The sequence below is a fragment of the Euleptes europaea genome, chromosome 12 (assembly GCF_029931775.1).
Source record: "Euleptes europaea isolate rEulEur1 chromosome 12, rEulEur1.hap1, whole genome shotgun sequence".
In the NCBI taxonomy this organism is placed as follows: domain Eukaryota; kingdom Metazoa; phylum Chordata; class Lepidosauria; order Squamata; family Sphaerodactylidae; genus Euleptes; species Euleptes europaea.
The window spans coordinates 39642087-39652278 of NC_079323.1; positions in this window are offsets into that span (position 1 = coordinate 39642087).

Genomic DNA, 10192 nt, shown 5'->3' on the forward strand with positions numbered 1-10192 from the left:
GGTACGGAAGACTAAAGAAAGGAATAGGAAGATGCTGGGAAGGCACAATCCATGGTTTATATGAAGCCAGTTAACCCCAGAAGCAGTTACATGCACAACTGAGGTTTTGCATCATCAGACAGGGATGGGCAGATTTTACTGAGCTGCTGCCCCGTACACCAATTGTTTTGACCAGCCATCTCCCAATCACCATTCTTCTGCTGCACACAGAATTTGCTACTGCCACCAGCTCCCAGTAACCCTTGTGCTCCTCCTCCCACCCAACATGCAGATTGCATGGCTGATTTGATGCCAGTAGTGAGCTGGGGGAGGGGGGGTCCACCTAGGATCTGGCCTGTCCCTTCCCTTTGACAAGAGCATATATATGCTTCATGGCAGCAGATTCATTTGATATCCTAAGCTGCTCAAGGAACTGGAAACAGAGCGAGGGCTGAGGGGAGTGTGAACTTGTAATTTAACTGGCATAGGGCTCTATGGGATGTTTTGAAGATAGTCCAAGGTTGTAGGTGTCATAACATTATGTCAGTGTCAGGGGCTTGACTGGGGCTGGAGACTTAGGGTGCTGACTGACTGAGTCCTTCTCTGCTCCTAACGTAGCCCAGATGCCACCTAGTTCAGTACTGGACTTACATGGTCAAACAGTGCTGGCAGGACTTGGTACTGGCACATACTATGTTCAGGATACATTGCTGTAGGTCTTGGTCACCATCCTAAGCTCTTTGGAGGCCACAAGGCCTAGGATGATGCTGTGAGAATCACTGCTTTCACTAAAATGGAACCATTGGGGAGTCAGACGTTTGTTTCTCCTAATTTAGGCCAGAGACACTAGTACTTTCATTTCAGAGGAGTTCTTCTAATGATCCCAGGATACTCAGAAACTGGAAAAGTGCACTGTTCGGCCATATAAGACAAGGTTTATTTATTATGCTTCTTTTATGATCAGTCATAGTCCCCCCTCCAAACTTGGGTGTGCATAACAGGAGGGATAATTTATTGCCTTCTCTGTGCCTTAAAGTTTTATGTGCCTTTCTAAAGTAAGGATCATTTTAAAACACCGGTGTGTGCGGAATCACTTTTGCATATTAAGCGCTGCCTTGCATAAAGAATGGGAGTACTGGGAAATGTTCTAATCCTGTGTTTAAAATTAACTGAGAATGATGAAAGATGCCCCGCTGTATTATCACACGGCAATGTGTAGAGCATATATATTTTCATTCACGCTCTTTGACATTGGGGAAAGCTAGGAGAAGGGATGGCCCTGGCTGTATGAAAACGGCGTGTAGTGCTTGGTGATGAATACCGCTGACTCTAATGGGGAAAGGAACCACTTAAAGACATGGGAACACAAACAGGAGATTGTGTGTTTGATGTGAAATGTCCCGCGGCTCATTCACTCATCTTGCAGTACGTTCATGAAAGCTTGTCTGGTGTGGATTTCAGTTTGAGGGGAAGTTCCAGAAAGCGTTGGAAGGCTATGGTTTAAGGTAAGTTGCACATTTAAACATACAGGCACAAATGTAGCATGAATCTGCATGAGGCAAGTCAGGAGAATTATTAGAGTCCAGACCCAGGGAAGATTTGTATATACTCCAGCAATCTGTTTAATCTGAGGTGGCAGACATTGAAATTTCTGTTAGATCCTAGTTGCATACAGAATTCAACAACAATTTTGCTTCTAATTTGGCAGGGGGTATGAATAGCTTTGACTGTGAAGAAAGAGGAGGATGAGGAGCTGGTTTTTATACCCCACTTTTCTCTACCTTTAAGGAGTCTCAAAGCAGCTTACAATCACCTGCCCTTCCTCCCCCACAACAGGCACCTTGTGAGGTAGGTGGGGCTGAGAGAGTTTTGAGAGAACTGTGACTAGCCCACGGTCACCAAGCAGGCTTCATGTGGAGGAGTGGAGAAACCAACCTGGTTCACCAGATTAGAGTCTGCTGCTCATCTGGAGGAGAGGGGAATCAAACCCGGTTCTCCAAATTAGAGTCCACCACTACACCCCACTGGCAAGAGACCCCATACTTTGGCTCAATCAAGAGTTCTCCATATATATTTTTTCAGATGATCAACTACTTTCCCTCAAACATGACTTTCCTTCAGGCCACATCAGATCCTACAACCTTTTGAAATTATTTTTTTTCTGCAGGCGGTAGGATTCTTCCTCTCACCACTCCTTTCCACAGGCCCATCATTGGTGGTATACCTGTGCTGGGACCCTGAATCGGGTGGAAAGGTGGCATAGAAATGTTTTCAGTAAATAAAATAAATAAATATATGCAGCCTAAGGAACATACTGAATGATAGACCAGCACCCTGGCAGTGTTCATGGGTATATATGAAAGATACTACAAGCTGTTACATTTTCAGTAAGCACTAATCATTCCCTGCTTTTTAAAACTTTCCCCTATGGCTCGTTTGAGGCTTTGGCAACGGAATACTGCCTGATTTTCTCTTTAATTTTTAAAAAATATATGCCTCATTAACTGAGTTAATAGATGCCTAGCTCTAATAGCAGAGCAATAAAACTCAATCCCTCCAACAACGTGATTATGTAACTCCCCTTTCTCTAACTTTCGATGCTGCGGGATTCCTGCCAGGGAATTACTGTGAAACATAGGAAATAACATGTTCAAATAATAGACTCTGCCATAAATAGTATGCACAGTTCCGTGCGCTGTTCCAGCTGATCCTGTGCATTGTTTCTCTCACAGTTATTCTCCTTTGTGCTGCATTCTTGTTACCAACCATGCACATTTTAGTCCCACTGAAATCAATTGGATGTATACCTGCATAAGTGGCCACAAGAATGCACCTTATACTTTCACCCATCAGTGTACACAATGGGGCATTTTCCTGAATTTCTTGCACCAGTCCCTCTAGATCAGTGCCTTTATGTTTAAAAATATGGTGCGGTTCTCATCAAATTCAGTTTTGAGCTGATGTCACTGCCCAGTTCCTGCATTTTTGAAATGGAAGGCAACTGCATGAAAGTCAACAGTTTTAAAAACAAAACAGAAGCCACGAGGAGGGGTTATAGGACAGTAATGGAGCATCTGTTTGGCATGCAGAAGGTCCCAGGTCTAATCCCCCAGCATCTACAGTTAAAAGGATCTGGTAACAGGTAATGTGAAAGACCCCTACCAGGACCCTGGAGAGCCACTACCAATCAGAGTAGACCATCTTGAATGTGCTATACCAATGGTCTGATTCAGTATAAGGCACCGTCATACATTCATGTATGTATATTTGGCAGGTTCCAGAGGCAAGCAATCAAGATCTGGTAGAAAAGGAGGATGTTGGAAATGCTCCATCAAAAATATATAGCCCAATTAAGCTGCCTGAGCTGCATTTTCTCTTACTTATCTTCAAGGGTTTCAGTTCACGCCAACACTAGGTTCCCATGCACATAGCATGACCCATAATTTAGAGCGCTTTTACACATGCTAAACAATGCACTTTCAATCTACTTTCAATGCACTTTAACGATTGTTTGCAAGTGGATTTTGCCATTTCACACAGTAAAATCCAGCTGCAAAGTGCATTGAAAGTGGATTGAAAGTGCATTATTTGGCATGTGTGAAAGTGCAATTAGTCAGTAACAGGAAGGGAGGATGTAGTCCAAAAGATGGACAAAAAGAAGAAGAAGAAGAAGAGTTGGTTTTTATATGCCGACTTTCTTTACAACTTAAGGAAGAATCAAACTGGCTTACAATCACCTTCCCTTCCCCTCCCCACAACAGACACCCTGTGAGGTAGGTGGGGCCAAGAGAGTGTGACTAGCCCAAGGCCACCCATGTGTAGGAGTGGGGAAATCAACCCAGTTCACCAGATTAGTGTCCACCACTCATGTGGAGGAGTGAGGAATCAAACCTGGTTCTCCAGATCAGCATCCACTGCTCCAAAGCACCACTCTTAATCACTACACCATGCTGGTGAGGGGGAGGATAACAGGTGCCTTTAGTACTCTACCTTAAAAAAAATAAAAAAAACCTCTGCGTATTACCTCTGGATGAAGTGCCAGAAAGGCCTGGGAGAATTCTGCTTGATTTATTATTTGACAGACCTAAGGTGGGTCTGTCACACAATGCAATCCCAGCAGACAGCATGGTGTAGTTATTAAGAGCAGTGGACTCTAATCTGGAGAACAGGGTTGATTCCCCACTCCTCCACATGAGCGGTGGAATCTAATCTGGCAAACCAGGTTGGTTTCCCCACTCCTCCACATGAAGCCAACTGGGTGACCTTGGGCTAGTCACAGTTCTCTTAGAGCTCTCTCAGCCCCACCTACCTCACAAGGTAACTGTTATGGGAAAGAGAGGAAGGGAAGGAAATTGTAAACCAGTTTGATTCTCCTTAAAAGGTTGAAAAAATGGCATATAAGCCAACTCTTCTTCGGTTAAGTAATCTCCTTCAATAGTACCTTTCAAATGGTTCAGAGCTGTGATGAAGGGGCATACTGGGAAAATGTGACACAAAAACTGTTTTTAGTCTGTTGCGTATCATGGGATTTTAACTTATTAAAAGTCACCTTTCAGGACAGATATTACAACAGCATGGCACTGCCCATGGAACATTCTCACTCTTGTGCCATATTTGAAAAATTCGGCACAGAGCTTGAGATGGCAGGTCTGCCCCAAATGGTTTACTATGGCTCGTGATTGGGATGACTTCATTTTTGTGATGCTGCAAAATCTGATCAACATCAACTGCTTATGTGAGCATTTGAGAAAATGGCTGGGGGCACCTCTAGCATTGAACAACATGCAAGGACCCATGAGTAGGCTGAGTTTCGTAGAAAGAGAATTAGACTTGTTGGTTCAGCTGTCTAGGCCACCAAATGACAAACCGCAGGCCTGAACAGAGATGATTTTGGAGACATGTACAGCTCAGGTGGAAAAGTCATAGTAGCGTCTCTTTGTGGCTGCAAGAATTTCAGGTTCACTCCAGTGCAGCAGGCAGACATGGGCTGCAATCCGTAGATCTTTTTTTCCTGTAGTGGTTGCCGTGAGCCTCTGGCCAGAGGATCTAGTAAAGCGGCTTGGGGCATTTCTGGCATGAGAACAGCATCAGAGTGCAAGTGTTCAGTTCCTTAATATCAAAATGTTCAGGGAGAATGAGGCTGGTGCAGGAGTTTGCATTGCAGTGATCCAGCTTTAAAGTCCTTTTTATTGCCCGATTTATAGAATATATTGCCAAACCCTTATCTTGTTTCCGGGTGGAGTGTTTTTAATTCCTGGCTCCTCATGTGGAGGAAGCACTCAGTGAGTGCTATGGATTCTATATGTGTATGAAATGCCCATAAAGTGCATATTGACGTGCAGCTTGCGTGTGCATCTACAAAAACGAAGTTGACAGAGATTCACAGTGGACCATTAGACGAACATTTGGCACAGAAAAGTTATGGAAGATGTACAGAATCAAACCCTACAGTGAATATGACTCCCTTTGGAGTTAGATTGCAAGTATTCATATTCTCTCATTCCCACATGTCAGTAGAGAAGAATGCAATAACTTAGAGTGTAATGGTAGATTCTGATACATCATAAAAATGATTTCTCATAGTCTTCACCATTAAACATTATTACTTTCCCTAACATTGCAGATGACACTGGCTGCTCTTTGCAGATTGACTTCAATTAACAAAGAAACATCAAGGGAAAGCTCAAAACACGTGTACTCTGACACTGTTTAAATTAAATACGCGAGGTCTAGGACAGGAGAAAGGAGCCCCGTGGCACAGAGTGGTAAGCTGCAGTACTGCAATCCAAGCTCTGCTCACGACCTGAGTTCGATCCCGATGGAAGTTGGTTTCAGGTAGCCGGCTCAAGGTTGACTCAGCCTTCCATCCTTCTGAGGTCAGTAAAATGAGTACCCAGCTTGCTGGGGGTAAAGGGAAGATGACTGGGGAAGGCACTGGCAAACCACCCTGTAAAACAAAGTCTGCTTAGTAAACGTTGGGATGTGACGTCACCCCATGGGTCAGGAATGACCCGGTGCTTGCACAGGGGACCTTTACTTACTTTAGGACAGAAGAACAACTCCCACTTGTTAGGTAAGCTCATAGTTTCAAAACTATGAATTCTTGGAAAAGAAAGGATCAAGTATAGTAAATGGTTACAGACTAGACAAAAAAGACACATCTAGGAAGAAGTTGTTACAGGAACAATCTATTCAGAATGCTGCTCAGGTCTATTTAATGGGGGCTTACTCCTGGGAAAGTGTTCTTAGGACTGCATTGTTCAGCTACCAACAGCTCTCTGATTACTCTGTGCTATCAGTAAATCTGAAAACTTTCTTTGTTAACACAGAAAAGAGAATCACCAGGCAAAATGACTTGTGTCTGCATACTGGGCTGTGACAAGATTCTAACTTTCCTTTCTAACACCCCATAAAAATGACATGAACTTTGGAAAGAGATATAAAAATATAGTTAGGTCTAGTAGTTGAACTATTCTTTTGATAGTGCACTCTTAAGGACTTTCAGGAAGTGACTGCCACTCTGAAGCAAAAAGAGCATTTATATTGTCTAGAAAAAATATACTAGAAGTCACAGGGGACGCAGCTGAAATTTCATGCATATATTGTGAAGGGAAGCATAATTTTCCACTAGCAGCAGGGGAGAAGGGGGGGGGGGCGAGGAGAAGTATACTCGAAGTATCCCATCTTGCCTAAAAGAGGAAGGCTAAGACTCTAGAGCTTCATTCTTGTTTCCCTCACTTAGTCTCAGCAAATTGAAGCAATTGTTGAAGTTACACATGAACACATGAAGCTGCCTTATACTGAATCAGACCCTCGGTCCATCGAAGTCAGTACTATCTACTCAAACCAGCAGTGGCTCTCTGGGGTTTCAGGCTGAGGTCTTTCACATCACCTACTTGCCTAGTCCTTTTAACTGGAGATGCTGGGGATTGAAGCTGGGACCTTTGCATGCCAAGCAGATTCTCTACCACTGAGCCACAGCCCCTCCTCAAATTTAGCTTAGAAGTATCAGGTAAGTAACTCTGTGCAAAAATTACAGTGCTGTTTCTCCACACATCTCCACAAATGAAGAATACTTGGATTCAATTGGGTTTATCAACCAACAGTTGATGTGCCACTTATTAAACTTCTCACCCATTACTGTGGGTTATGGTAGCTACAGGATTTGCCCAAAGCCCAGAGGAGCATTTATGCCATCCTGCCTTTTCTTTGCCTGCAGCAAATGGTTAACACTCCTCCCCACCTGCCAACAATTCAGTGACACAGGCCCTTGCATAGATCAGGCAACAAGAGGTCACATTTTTCAGTGGGCAAGTGAATTCCAACATCCCTGTGCAAGTGTTGTAAGAGAAACGATGCTGGGATGAGGAACAAGACTCCCCTCCCCTTTGAACCCATCCATCAATACTCCGTTAGCTTTGTCAACTCAGGTGAAACTGACCACCACCCACCATTTGTGTCAGACCATCACCAACCCCAAGCACCAATGCCTAATTTCATCCAGATCCCTGTAAAAAAGGGGGACCTGACTAATCAGGTCCCCCCATTGTGGACTTACCGGACAGGATGCAAGAAAGGGGAAAAGGTCTCCACCAGGCTGGACTGCAGTCCGTCGCCGTCTCGCGAGGCTACTCTTGCCTGGGGGTTTCTCCCCCTCCCCCGCCCTTCCCAGCGGTTGGGCGAGGCGTCCTGACGTCACCCTTTCCCGCGGCAATTTAAAGCCGGCGTAGACCAGCAGCCATCCTGTTTTGCTGCAGGACGGCGAGGTTTCCCGCCCACCCTCCCTATGTTCTGTAGTTATGTGTTTGATTTTCTTTTGTCACAGTTTGTTCTGGCGGGTTTTTGCATGGGGTCTGATCCAAGAAGGGAAGATGTGCTTTTCCTTCCCGTTTGTGGGGACCCCCATAAGGGGTCTTGGGATGGAGTACAACAGCGATGCCCAGCTCGGGGGCCTGTATTGGGTGCTCCAATCCCAGGTGGCGCTGGCTCCACACAGAGATGTGCGTCCGGTGGGGCCACCTAAGTGCTACTCCGGTGCTGTGCCCACAGGTGGTTGGGCTGTTTATCGATGCTTTCGATATATATCGGGTTACAGGGTGGTGACCCGATATCTTGGATCCGCCCCCATGGTTTTTCCGCCAATGCTCCATTCTGTTGTGATCAATAAAAACTGTGGCCATTTACTTCCCAAAAAGTACGTGTATGTGTGTTTATTTAAGGTTACTTCTCCTTCCCCTTTCCTTGGAGCCGCTTGCCCGTGAGTCCACAAGTGTGGAAGCACAGGGAGAGACTTATGATTTTCCCCAAAGCATTGTGCAGGGGGTTGGACTAGATGACCCTGGTGGTTCCTTCCAACTCTATGATTCTATGATTAACCCCCAGTGATCTCAAGGTACAGACTGAAGTGGGTCAGTGCGTTTCAGATGACTATACTCTTAGAATCGACCACTTCTTGAGAAGTGGTATGTTATCTTATTTAGTTAGTCACTCACTAAACAGGACTCAACTACTTTACTCACATAAAAATGAGTCTTTTTATTGAATTGCTTCAATGTAATTTAATGTATATACGTGTATATGCAAGTATTACAAAGTCTTAAAATTCAGTAACAATGTATACTATAAAGCAAGCAAATTCTACATACTATTCAGTTTTAAAATCCAATACTTATAACAGTTAAAAGTCTGATTTAGTTCAAAAATTCTGATTCATAATATCTAGAATCATATATTTAAATCCATACATACCCAACAGCCAATGTTCTGAGACCCTCTGAGAGAGGTCTGAGATTCTAGCCCTTCTGTGCCTTTATTTATACTGTTTAAGTCACCTCTAATGGACTTGAACCTTGAGCTCGAGCAGGATACATTTTTACTGCACACACTCTGTGGCTTCCCTTCAGACTACCATATAAGGACTTCCCCTTCCACCAGGATATTTTGCTAAACTTTAAACAGTCAGTTTTGAGTCTTGTTATCTCTCTATATTTTTAATTTTACCATCATTCTCATCTCCTGGTTAATATGAATAAAATGAACTTATTTATAAGTTTCTACTATCATTTTATCATATTAAAACCCAATATAATGTTACAGTACATTAGTCAGCAAAATACAAGGTTGTAGGACCAACGTTGTGAAGGTGATGTCCTTTTAGTACAGGAATACAAGCGTAATTCCTGCATGACACTTCAAGGATAGAATGCAAGCAGTGTTCTAGGTCCTTCAAGGATAAAGGACGAGCATTGAGCTCGGTGACATTTAAGTCTTTCAAGGATAAGGTGCAAGCATTCTTCTGGCTTGTCACATTTGTCCTTGGCCAAGAATGCTCAGGCTTGTATCTTTTTAAATGGGCTTTTATGAGCTGTTAGGGTTTTACATTGAACAATTCTGCACATGTACAACATTAATACAGTAGTTTATATGCCCTAATATGTCAAAGCCTGTAACAAGACTAACCTGTAGGCACAGACAAAGGTAAGGCAGTAACTGCCTCCACTTCATGTGCCATTAAAAACTGGCCATCCTTCCAATGTCAAGGGGAGACCCAATGCTGGAGCAGCAAGCAGAAAGCTGATGTGGTATCTCATGTGACCAACAGGACACTGCTTCCACATCGTCACACCACAGCTTCCACACTGTAAAAGGAAGTGCCCCTGACTGGACACATCTCCACAATAATGGGCATGGAGTAGGGGTCACTGGGTGTGTGTGGGGGAGGTAGTTGTAAAATTCCTGCATTGTGCAGGGGGTTGGACTAGATGACTCTATGATTCTATGATTCTATGTCAACACTAACTGGCATTTCTTTGGGAAAGGACAAATTGTTAACAATCCCATATCCACTCAGAGATATCTTGGCAACCACACAAGAGAGAAAATCTTTATGGACAGTATTGGAAGTTACTTGAAGAAGCATTCTGTGACCCTTTCTTCTCTAATTTCTTGACCTTATTTTTTTGCCTAACTACGCCCATCAACATCACCTTCTTGTGAAAGGGGTTTGGAAGCACACATACTAAAGAATGAAAAGTGAAACACAATTAGTTGAAAGTAAGCTTCATTTAAGTGAATGGGACTTTCTTTTTTTCCAAGTAAATGCAGTCAGGATCAGGGGGAACAAGTCATAACATACAACCACATACATATGCTATCCCCAAAATACGACACAGATATTTATTTTATTTCTATTTAGGTTTGAAGAGTGTGCCCC